Source organism: Sparus aurata, chromosome 23 (assembly GCF_900880675.1).
Source record: "Sparus aurata chromosome 23, fSpaAur1.1, whole genome shotgun sequence".
Classification (NCBI taxonomy): domain Eukaryota; kingdom Metazoa; phylum Chordata; class Actinopteri; order Spariformes; family Sparidae; genus Sparus; species Sparus aurata.
Window position 1 is genome coordinate 17,409,552 of NC_044209.1, and position 13,400 is coordinate 17,422,951.

Genomic DNA, 13,400 nt, shown 5'->3' on the forward strand with positions numbered 1-13,400 from the left:
GACCCTTCTGACACCTCCAACACACTCCCAATTCCACATACGACCACATGCAAAGCTGCCAGATGGAAAAAATGCAGCAGCTTCAGCAGTAATTCCCCTCCCGTCCTCAAGAAACAGAGGAACGCGCAATTACCACTCCAGCTTGTCATCAATACAGCTCCATCTTCACACCGCCACAAGCAGCCACAATCAGCGCTGTACAATTCTCCCATAATCCCTCTCAGCGGGGGGAATCAAGCCCGCAACAAGACAGCCTCGGGGGCGTCAGCAAAATATCAATTACGATCAGAAAAAACAACCTCTCAATATAAAAGACACTTGAAGACATCTGAAGACAACTTAACACACAATGTTGTCTGACCACATGATGGACAAGCGCGTCTGTTTCGTATAATGTTGACATGAAAAATGAAAACCCAAATCTTTATTTTTACAAGATGAGACACAGAGAGAAACCAGGGCTTCAACTGCTCGAAAAGATGATTACAGGCCTATTAATCACACACAGAGCCACTTATTATCCCTGATACATGAGAGTCTTCAGAAGCTTGAATTCAAAATGGCACACACTCACACTAACTAAGACTCAGGAGGATCTGTAATAGCGTGGTGAACTGGTCCAGACTGTCTTAGCCATAAAGCAGGCAGGTCACCGGTCATAAAGACCCTCAACATCCAGCGCTGTGCTGGGTGGGGCGGGGGAAGGGTTGTTGTAGGATGTGGGTGGTATACAGATTGAAAGGGAGGCAAAGGTGTGAAAGTACCACTAGGGATCATAAATCTTTTAAATGCACATCATAAAGTGAACGTGAGTAAGTCAAAATGCGTATGTCCAACATTGGCATGTGTTTAAGGTTGCGTCTGTAATGTACGACTGTTGCTTGCTTGTTGACGACTGCGGAGCCCCGGAAGAGTTGTGTTCCGCGTTAACCCTGGGGTTCAGCATCAAGGGCCCAGGCTAGATGACCATTAAATGACCTGTCGGCGGGGGCCTGGGAACTCAACGGCAGCCACGACTGCATCAGACGGAGGGAAAGAGAGGAAGCGTTGGCGCAGGGGACAGAAAGAGGAGAGGTGAGGGTTACGACCGCGGCGACCCCTCTCTGCTGTCGGGCCACCGGAGGAAAGTCCGGTTCTCGTCACGGCTGCTTTCTAAACGCTAAACACAGACAGAGGTACACATGTTTCAGAGGAAGTGGGAACGGAGCGACCTGTTTTGCACTCTCCACTAACGGTTGATGGATTATCCTCAAGTGTTAGCGGTCTACAGATGCACTTTGATCAGCAAAATCTTTGCCAACGAGGCAGGGATAAATTGTGCAAAAATTACAGCGAAACAGTCCCTGAGAGTCTGGAGGCTTCTCGAGTTTGACAGCACACAAATTGCTGGAAGAAATATGTTTTTGGCAACACAGGACCGTGCTCTCTGCGCGAGTAAAAAACCTTGCCTAGGAGAGATTCACTTCTTACTTTTCCATTCGGTTATTCCCTTTCTTTAATAAACATCTGTCGCTTCAGGTTAAGTGTTTCATTAGCAGTCGCACTGAAGTCTCTTTCACATCCAAGCCAAGTCGAATGGCAGGAAAAGAAAGAAAAACGTATTCTTTTCAAAACTAAATAACGTGAAACCAAGGTGGGAAATTCCAATAATAAATCTGAACATGAGATTAAATAATGATGAATGAATAGAAACAGAAGAAAACAAAAGAAAAAGACTATTTATGATATATCAGCAGATGTAGCAGTTAATGGAAATTTGAATCACGCATTTTCTGTGTCAGGATTTTAAATTCAGTGAATAAACCACTAAATATCGAGATATTTCATGCTCTAAATCATTCATGGATATCGTGAATTGCACAGTAATTATTCTGCATACCGGAGGCAACAGTAATGATCATAAGTTCGGGTTTGACTTGGCTCCACCGACTCAGTCCCTCCACGCTGTGCATTGATCTGTCATAAGGAACAAATTGGAGATGATGTCAGTCCGAGGTGCACTCTAGCCTATTTTTCCTACTGTGGAAAAGGCTCAAGTCCAAACTGTCGCTGGTCCGCCATTGCACACACTGAAGCACTCAATAAAGTCTACTTTATAAACACAATCCACCAATAACGGTCTCGATGAATGACTTACTGCCCTGTTAAAATCCCGTCCAGCTTAACATACCGTGGTCGCACTTGGACGGACACGGCGCGGCTAAAGAGCAGCAACACGGCAACGGTTTGGGTCGATATCACATGATCTGGCCGAATATCTTTGGCAAATGTTTCTCAAATCCTCAACCAAAGTTCCCTGCAATGATGGCAGTGATGGACCTCATACCAAAACTCACATTGGATGATCCAAACCGTTTTCAGACCATACTTGCCCTAATAACTTGTGTGTGTGTGACTTTCCTTCATGGACAGCCAAGACAGAATTATTGGAAACGCTAGGACCATAAAACCCGGTAATTTACAGACACAAAACATTACAGTTTAATATTTGTTTTTCCTTCGAGCTCGAGTACGTGTCTGCAAATGATTGAGAGGGTCAACCCAAGAGGGGGAACGAGAAAGGTAAAGAGAGAAATATAAACCCTAGAACAACTTCTTTTTTCCATTCCTGCTCGACTAGAGCTACAAAAACATTCTGGAGGCGTTCAACAGAGCGCCTTTCATCAACCGTCATTTGCACATGTTTTGACTCCACGGTGTCTTCGAGATCTGCTCTATCAGTCGGTTAACAGCGTTTATCAGTCCCTCTTGTCTACCAGCCTTTGTGGAACCAGGCGATCTGACTCATCTGTCTCTGACGCAAACACACACCTTTGCTCGCCGGGCCTATGTGTCCATACTTGCTCTTTTCTGGTCCATCTAAATAGCCACTTCATCTCCCTTATCCCCTCCACAGATCTCCCTCATAACCTCTAAAAGCAGAAATTCCACTCCTGCCGGATGAGCATCTTGTAGCTCCAACATTTGGAAACACAAGAAGAGGATTGTTTGCCGGAGTGACAACTGTAATCTTTACAGAAATCACACAACAAGAGTAAGGTATGACTTTGATAAAGTCATCAAGTTCAAGTAAAAAACATGAAAAGCAAGGGCTGTGCGGTATGATGAGACACCAATTTTCATATAATGTATTAATGTTTAATTCATCGTGTCGTAAATCAAACTCCACAGCAGCTTTTTTTTTTGGACAACATTTTTCAGATGTTCAGGAAAATGTGCATGAAGGCAACTCAAACATACATGGAGGTTGGTCATTGTGACACAGAATGGAGAAATTCTGAACAGGAGAAGGACTCCAAACAACCAAGAAAAACAAGGAACTAGACAGGCTACCTTGTTTAGATATAAATTGGCCTTTATTGGCATGTGAGATTTTGGTCATATCCCACAGCCCTATTGAACAATATTTAAACAGCACTCACTAGACTGCATACCTTCACCAAGGCCCAACAGTCGCCTTTAATTCAACTGAGCCTAAACACATTTTTTTCATCAGGATCCATTCATTATTCCCTCGGAAATTAAGGCAAAAATGTCCAAGAACTTCGCGATGTTAAGTAATGTGAGAAAGAAAATTCATGGATCCCTCCCTTAGACTGGATCCGCACCAAAAGTTAACAGGGGGACTCATCATCATTTCAAGTTCAGTGGAGATCTGTTCAGCAGTTTTGGTGTAATCCTGCTGACAGCCCAACACACAGACCAACAAACAGAAAGAGGTAAAAATATGAAAACCTTGGCGGAGGTAAAAAAAAAAAAGAAACCTTCACCATGGTGTAGGTGTAACAACCTCTTAATTATTTTAAGCATCAGCTCTCAGCCTGAGGGGCCCCCGGCCTTGACCTCACCTTTCCCCCTTTGTCCTGGGCAGACCGACTGCACAGGCAAGTGTGTGTTTTACTGTTACTGTGTCCAACACACCCACACTAAATCATCTGCTGTAATGGCCGAGCCCTTTATATCTACAGTAGAACTAATAAAAACCTCACATAACCCAGCAGATTTACTTTAACAGACACTGAGGGAGGGAGAAAACAAGAGAGACACTGAGCCAGGCAGAGAGCAGCAAGAGATAAGATCACTATCACATTCATGTTGTAAATCACAACAGATATGCGTGTCCTAACACATGTATGTGTGTGTGAATCTCATGAGGATGCTTTGAGCTCTATCCTGCTACATCTGGGAGAGTTATTGGAGGGAAAAGAGAGAAAGTAAGAGATTGTTAGAGAGGACAGCGTAGCCTTGACTTGATAGCCTTGATGAGCTGCAACTGGTACGATGAGATCGACTCCCATTGCTGCTTTGTCTTTACGGTGCACACACACATTTTTATGCGGAGGGAAACTACATTTTGTGACCACCCAAGCAGGGGAACCATCGCTAATGCACAGTTTAGTATTCCAGTCATACAATGCCAATGGCCCTCAAATGTTTCAAGTGTATAAACTTTGCATAGTAAATAGGGAGTGTTATGGTCAAAAGGGAAGCAGAAAAATACGCATTCGACAAAGAGAGACACGGAGATGAAGATACAATTCTCGTCTGTGTAGCCACCATCTCTTAACAATAAGCAGTGCTGACCAGAAGTTTACAAGCCCACATCCTAGCCTCGGGCCCCGGGCCGTCCACCGCTGCAAGATGAGGCAGCTTTAAGCAATTTGTTAACACAGCAGATGCGTTCTTCTCTAGAGGATAAAGCAAGTCGACCCAAGATGCTCTCCACTACTCTTCCTTTTCATTCAATCAACTTCTATTTGACCTCTCGACCACGTCAAGGCCTCCCCATCCATCTTCTCAAGTTATCAGCTGCACTGCGTGTCAGAGCATACGGAATCTGTGTGCACCAGTACCGGTGTGTTTGTTTTTAACCACGCAGGTCACTTTAGAGCCAGACTACCCAGTGATTGTTTGGCAAAAGAGAGACAGAATTCTCCCCCCAAAAAATCCTAAATGATTGCAGGAATAGTGCCACAACAGTCTGGCAATACCGCAAGGTTTGCACGATGGGCAACAAGGGAGATATAATAGAGCTTTGCAGTATAGTTTTATGTATAATTTTATGCATTTTTTCAATAGAACTACTATTTTTGGGTTTGTTTTTTTGCCACGGGTGCCTCCACACAGGACAGCATGCTCCTATCATATGACCAACAGGCTGATAAGGCCGCAGGGGGGACTGACTGGAGCTTTCTGTCCGGCAGTAGGCTTTGGTTTGGAATTGGATCTGACTGACTGTGAGTCAGAGGAGTGGAAATCTCAATCTTTTCTCTGAAAAAACTATTTATAAGCATGAATTCTACACTAAATAGAAAAAAAATTGTTACAAATTAAAGCAGTGATGAAAACAATAAACACACAATGAGTAAAAAAGCGATCTAAAGATTTGCATGTGCTTGTACACAATACATATTATTATACTGTAGACAGGCCTTGAACTATTTAATCAAAATATGTAAATTACACGTCTGTTTGCACCAGGCCTGACCTGATGTAACCTGTGCCACATAGTTGATCTCAATCCACTGATAGAGTTTCTGTCACAACTAATAGAGCAGTGCAGCCATAGTGAACATACTGTAACTAAGCTGCAGTCACTTTGCTTCCCGCACTAAACCACAGGCACGCTGCTGTTACTCAATACCTGACATACCAGAGTGCAGAGCGAGAGAAACACTGAGAGGTGAAGGAAGGAAGGAGCACACCAGGGAAGGTACGACATGAAGGGAGAGGGGTGGGGAAGAAGGATGTAGAAGAGAGGGTTGGGGTAAATACTCTGATTACTTTTGGTATGTGCTTTTCAATCAACCCACTCTACATGCAGGTCTGCATGATGCATTGTTGAGACACTTCTGCTGACCTCTGTGACCTTCCCTTACACGTGTCCCTGTAAATGTCCATCAAGACGATTATGTGTATCTTCGCAGAAGTATCATTCTAGCCTGACTGGGATGATTAGATTGTTGCCGAGGACACCATGATTCGTAAAACGTACTCTTAAATGATCCCCTCATAGATGAATGTAAAAACAGTTGTCTAGCGTTGAACTCTGCACGTGCGTCATTCTGCACAGTGAAGGGCAAACATCCAAGGGACGTAACAATAAGCACCCAAACACACTAAAACGCAGATGGGGAGATTAATATTGATGAAAAAAAAAAGCAGAGACACAAAACTAAAGAGAGAAAAATGAGCAAAACAGAAAAAAAAAATTCTTTAAAAAGTCAGAATAAATCACACCCTGTCTCCTCCTGGATAATGATGATCATGGGAAAATGCCACTTCTCGGTGACCCCCCCTTAGTAAACGGGGGATGGGGAGGTCACCATGCACTGCCCCCCCAACCCAACCTCTCCCCTTGGATCCCACCCTTTCTCCTTCAGGCCCTCTCTGCACTCTCTCCTCCTCTATCACTCTTATCAGACCACCAGTGATAAGCAGAAACCCCTCACTTTTACTTCGAGGGAGAACCGATAAACCAGCCGTCACCGCTCTCTACGCGAAATACAGGCGACCACAGCTGACACAGCACCCACATGAGTCCACTTTTAAAGACTTTGAAGGCTAAACGGCTATGAAAATTACAAATCACACAGTTACCAAGGGAAACATGTTCTCAATCAGCTCGATAAAATAAGTTGGTAAAGCCGGGATTGTTTTCATGATGGATTTTTCATCCCTCCAACAATAAAACGTGCACTAATGGCTTGTCCAGCTCTGAGGCATGCACGGCCCAGCTGTGCTGTCTGTCTCCTGCTCTCTCCTTAATGAGAAGTGCAAGCGTGCGCAGAGTCAACAGACTAGTAAACCTCAAAATGAACTACGGTCTGACCTCTTTGTGTTCCCTGTCTCGCCCGCCTCTGCGTGAAACAAACTCCTGCAATCATTAAAACCCTCGGCGCACAGATTCTTGAGGTCCTTTTCATGTCGTTCACTGACATAACCAGCTCGCATCGGCTTGTTCCAATGAGGCCCAAATGCCATGCGAGGGTCCACAGGGGGAAAATTATAATTATCATTAAAAAAAAAAGCACAATAACAAACCGATAAACAAAGCGACAAACAGGAGCCAGACATGCTTCAAATTATGACATCCTGTCTGTGTTTCCCAAAGCGAGCTTTATTACTGCAGCCTGTCTTGCACTCCCTCGGACTGACAAACGGTGAGAAAGGGCAAAAAGATATTTTGGGTGAGCACCCCTGAAGCCCTCTTCACCCTAAAACTGAAGCTCAGTTTGTGACATATATTCCCTCATGAGCCATTTTGGCTCCAATTTAAGACATATAGAAGATGTAGTATTCATTTCTGCATTAAACAACCGACTCTTTGTTAGACAGTATGTTTTGATGCGTTATGTACTTTCATCATCCCAAATGTTTCCAATAACGTTCAAACCCAGAGAAATTGTACTCAAGGTAATGGTGCATTTCGTTTGGGCGCTGGTCGCTATAACTTCCAGGGTCGCTTTGACTTCCATCATCCAGGGATTAGATGATGTGTCAGAAATGTATTTAGACCTGGATATGGGTTGCTGCTCAGCCTTGCTTTCAGTTTTGCCAGCAATTATAATGGGAAAATCGAGTAAATTAAATCGAGGGGATTTACAGTTTGTTCTTTCATTTCCTGGAGGCGTTTCTTCATCAGAGGTCATACGACATAGAAATGTTGGGTTTCAGTGCATTCCTCCATGCATCTCCCAAAGACTTCAATACAGCTGGCACCCACAGTCTGGCACCAAAGCAATGATCCTTCCTTCTATTTTTTGGCTCATGTGCATAACCAGGAAATAAACCCAGAAGCTGGAAATTTTTGGGCGTATGTGCCAGGTGAGCAAATTTCATTGGAATTGCAATAGGGAATAGTTCTGCTAAAAATCAGAGTCACTGACAAACAGTTTCCTCAAGAGAATAAATCTGATGATCCCTCTGCCATTAGTGTCTTTTGTTGTGTTTTGATTCAGAGACACGATGTGTGTTTAACCAAAGATGAACCACAGGAGGTGAACGCGATAATAAACGCGCATGTGGTTTTGATAGTGTTATATAGGAAAGGTTCCTCTTCAGACGACAGCTTTATGAGATGCAGATAATAGACAAAGCTGGCAAGAGAGGACAGGTGGGAAGAGTCAACACTTCACTTTTATCTGATCCAGTGTATTTGATGGCAGCATTATGTGTTTGCTCTCACACAAACTGTGACAACTTCTGCTTTGAGTACACTCATTATTCGCCTCTCTGGCGGCCATATTTCTCCATCACCTCCAGGTTCCCACAGCTAACTAACCATGGATGTTCCCCTAGCTTCTCCCCTCTCCCTTCCCAGGTTCCTTCTCTTCAGCGCTCCTTCCCACGGATGTTTTGAAGAAAGGCCACCGCGAGGAGGGCCCCGGTCCTGTCTCACGGCGGCCCACACATATTGCCGTCAGAGCACATTTACGTGTGACGGGAAGACGTGTAGTCGGTGGACGGCGGGGGGATGGCATGCATCTGCACAAAAACACACATGAACGAAGATGCCAATACATATGCAGATATACTAAACGCTAACAAAGACCACGCTCTAACCTCAGCCTCTAAAGGACGGAGAGAGGCTGAGGGGAATAATGAGCTGGGTTTGAGTCAGGACGGAAAATAAGCCAGGACGATTATTCCCAGGCTGTTCTAATGGGAAAGCCGCGCATGATTCCCAAAACCGCTCCCGCCCTTCTTCTTCTGTGTTTGTGCTCACTAATTATGCTGAATATTGCAAAATATGTCTAACGCTGTACATTCCTACAACACTTGTGTGGTTGATTAGCATTAAAGGAGCAGCCTGCTAACAAATTAAAAATCTTCCAATAGAGTTTTGTTCTTTCCAAGCCTGGATAACGTTTAATGCTTCCAGAAAAAGGCAAAAAAAATAAAAATTTCCCAATTGAGCTCAACTTTGAATCCTGCAGCAGCAACTGGTCTTCTTCTATTCCACCACAGCTTTGTCACTGAGGATAAATATGCACAGTGCGACAAATATTTTAGGTAAAAAATAGCCTTGTTCTGCTACAAAATGGGCTGCTCAAGCCGTTTTCTGAAAACATCCTGCCACCTTCAATTTCTTTAAAAAGAAGGCATGTTTGTTGTTTCTACTGACAAATGTGGGGACTAAGTGAATAAATGAAATGTCATTTTGTGGTAAACTATCCTCCGAGACTTGGTCTCATTCTCTGACTATTTTATGATCTCTCCTGCAGGCACTCGTTCTCTGTTTGCTGTCTGCAGAACTCACCAGTTGATACTTCTTATAACGTAAAAAAAAAAAAAGGAAAACCCACAAGCATGTTGTGAACAACAAAACACGCACACCTCAAACCAAAATCATGCTTGTGTTCCTGAAAAGATCTACAGACAGGGTCAGGGAGGGAAAGACTGTGTAGTAAGAGTATAATTGTGTCTTCATGGTGGTCTGTGTTCGTTCTGTGACATACATACAAAACAAACCAAACTGTCACTGTTAGAAGAAAACTCTCTGACTGATCTAATGTATAAATGTAACTGGTGATATGGTTTCTACAGCAGCCCAGAATGGACAAACCGTTGTCCAAGCGTTTATAAGCGCGCCATTTGTTAACATGCTGCTTGATGCCATTAAATCCCACGCACTAGTCCTTTATTGATACCAAGGTTCTACCAAAGTTCTTTTAGGCGAGTCTTACTACTCCCAGGCCATCTTGGCAAAACCCTTGGGCGGTTATTTGGGAGCTATCAAGACCAGACCTCTATCTAAAGCCATGATTTCACTTTCAGTGGTCACATCAAGGCTCACCAGTCCGTTCACCCCAGAATAAGGTTTGAATGGCTGTTTTTCCCCCGCAGGTTATTTTTCAGACTACACATGCACACACATTCACAACGCCTACAACTTTTACAACCCTGTGATAAAACAGGCGATTGGCTTTTTGAAGGGAAAAGGCGAAATGTGTGTCAGACAACCACCATCTCTGGCATTACAGACTTTTCTAATCAAGTTAGTCTCCTCTCTTAGAACGCCTTTGGTTCCACCACTTAAAGATGTATGAATAAACACGCCAAACAGTCTGTGAGTTTGAATCAAACTATTTTTATGTGCATGTAATATTCTTCAATTTAATACATGAAACAAACATAAATGCCGTATTTCCGTGGTGTTTCCTACAGTGTTTTTCACTGATTTCACTGATTCATTGATGTGTTGAGAATGAGCATCAATTTGCAATTTCTTCTGGTGATTTTCTCAAAATTCGATTTAAAACCTCCAGTACATTTATTTGGCAACCTAGCTTGTGTAAACATCTTGAGGAGGAAGAACAAAGACATTTTAGTCTGTTTAAAGTCAGTTTAGCCTTTCTGATAAACTCTTTAACCCTCTGCGGACGAGAGATAAAAACCAATCCATCAGTGCTTTTGTCAGCTGCAAATACAAGTGCGTCTCTCTCCCCATGTGGGTATACAATGATGCGGACAAGATCCATAAATGTCAGGCAAAGCGGAACTGGAAATAGAGTTACGCCACATTATAAAAGTCACCATAAATCACGGAGGCAGGAAAATTACTCATGAAGTCAGAAAGGATGAAGAAAATGCGCGAGACAGTGAAACTGCCAAAAACAAAGGGGATTAGGGCCCTAACGAGGGTGGAGAAAAGACGGAGTGATGAAAGTCTGCTGGTTGACAAAAGCCATAAGCATGAGCTTGTGCGCACACATAATAAAATAGCACAAGAGAAGGAAATAAAACAGGAGAAACGTTGAGAGCACAAGGTAAGCGCCAGAGTGTGGAAAAGGTACAAAATGACAAGAGGAAAAAAATCACTGTCACTCTCTAAGAAATTGCTTTTTTGCTGTGTGGCGACGCGCGCCAGGCTTTAAACTGTTAGCAGGCTGTGGTTGGCTCAGCAGCAAACCAGTGTTTTACTGGTTCCCCTGGGCAGTGTTACGGAGTGAGCTGTGTGCCGCCTCGCCATCTTTTATGGGGCCAGGGCGATTAGGAGCCCAACGTGCTGACGGCACACACAGTCAGTCTGCTGGACTGTGATTTACACCACTGACCAAACGGTTACGACCATCCTGTAGTGTACAAATATTTCAGTCTACAGACGACAAGAGAATAAGTTCTTTCACTCAGAAGTTTAATTCATTACAAGTTCAACTTTATAATACATTTTGAACAGAAATGTAGACATGTTCTCAGGGACCGCTTGTTTATGAGGGATTCAAATTTGATTAAATAATGACACCACCGAGCTTCATATCACGAAGGACACACAGGTCATGTCCTCTGTATTGTGTCTGTGAAATTGAGGGTTTTAATATTTTGAGGGGAAGTAAGTATTCTATAATCAAACAAGGCAGATTCTGATAATCATGTTTTAATTTCAGTAACATTTAAACCATTGCAACAGGGACAAAAATACAAAAAATATATTTTTTTTTCCAAGCATGTTTACATGCCTATGTACTAGATCATGCATTTTAATTCAAAGGCAGAGGTGTAATCTAACTAAGTACATTTACTGACAAAAACTTTACTTTAGAAAAGTTTTGAGGTACTTTTATTTTGCTAGAATATTTCCATTTTGTGCTACTTTATACTTCCACTCCACTACTGCCGGAGCCAAATATTGCACTTTTACTCCACTACATTTATGTGGAACTTTAGTAACTAGTTACCTGAATCTTCTCATGACATCAGAAAATATATCCGAGTAGGTTATTCTGCTTTATTTTGCAAAATGGCATTGCAACACTGTATTTTGCACTGCAATTACCTATTTTACCTATTTATTTAAATCTGACGGCCAGCTCATGCTGTGCTCACATGCTGACAAGTTTGCTCTGCAGTTGGCTGCAAAACTCAAGCAACAAATGAGCTTCTGCAGACAGTCGCTGGTCTGAAGGTGAGTCTTTGAGTACCTGAGCTCTCGAGACGCTGGCCTACCTCCCCAGCCAACACACACAAACTGAGTGACTTAGATAAATAACTCGCTTGCAGTGTTACCTGGATAACCTCAGCCCTTGTGGGTGCAGGTTGGAACGCAGAGGTTTGTGTTTATTTAGGTAGAATGTCGGTGAGTAATTGAGCGGGAGAAACATGGATAGACGGAGCACAAGCACTGATTTTGTGATAAAGTAAAAGATTTATTTCTCACCCGTTTTCCTTTATTTCTCCTGAGCATGTAAGAAACTCAGTTGTGGCTACGACTGAGGAGCCAAATCTGGACCCTGCGGGACATGCGTGAAATCATTTCTCTATTCCTACAATTTACTGTAATGCCTTGCAGATGGCACCGTGCATGTGTGTGTGTGTGTGTGTGTGTGTGTGTGTGTGTGTGTGTGTGAGGTTGCAAGCAATAACTCCTACAGTAGAAGCAAACGGAGAAGGAGCAGGAGACAGAGGTGAGCCACAGACTGCGTGGAGACTGCTATCAGAAGGTAAACTGAACAAAACACATAAGCGTGGCTCGACAAGTGGAACCCAAACGTCACTTTGTCCAGAGGACGTTAAGGATGTGGGCGGATTCAGGAGACATGTGCGACGGCCTCGAGGCGGCCAGAATGACATCTGTTTGTTGAACCTTTTCCCTTCAGGACGAGGGAGAGTGACATCAACACAAAGAGAGAAAGTTGGCCTGGTTTCTATTTTTTTTTTTACAACATGGAGAGAACAGAAGCTTCTGCAGGGGTCCAACCGATACAGATATCAGAGCAGTGTACACAGGTGGCTAAAAGTTCACATCAGAGGTGCCACAGTTCCTGACAGCTATCACCTTACTGTACCTTGTTGGGACCAGCTGACATTGAAATAGCCAGCTGCCGACGGGTAGTTTGTATTCAATCGCCTTCTCGGCTTGGAGATGGCTCTGCGAATGAAGAGACCATCCGTGCGAATGTACAACGCACCGACACCGAGGAGGCAAACGACAGGTCCCTCAAATGTCAAAAGACGGATTGATATATATCGACATAAACGAAGTTAACAGCTTTCTTTGAGTCTATTTCTTCATTTATCAGAAATATAAGATAACTACAAAAGTTCACTAGATCAGGTATTTTAATTTATAGCCACTGTACAGCTTTGAGGTACTTGTAATACTTTCTGCTACTCTATTCCTCCACTCCACTCCATGTTGGTGGCACATACTGTACTTTGTACTCAACTAGATTTGTCTGATAACTTAAGTTACTATTTTGATACTTTGGTACATGTGATATCACAGACTTTTCAGGTCAATTTGTATGGTACCTCAAACGTTGAAGGGGAACTATGTAGTTTCGGAGAAGAAATTCAAACTTTTAATCTTAATATTTACAGTATAACACAAACTCAGAAATTGCCATAACTGAATAAACAAGCTGTTCTCACTTTATTCCCAGAAGAACACTGTTTGG

At 43.1% G+C, this 13,400-nt stretch overlaps 1 protein-coding gene across 1 annotated transcript in view; it reads right to left on the minus strand.

Moving 5' to 3' along the window:
• The window catches only part of coro7 (coronin 7), a 114,370-nt gene that overhangs the window by 15,745 nt on the left and 85,225 nt on the right, over positions 1–13,400 (minus strand). The gene's annotated exons all lie outside the window — the stretch shown is intronic.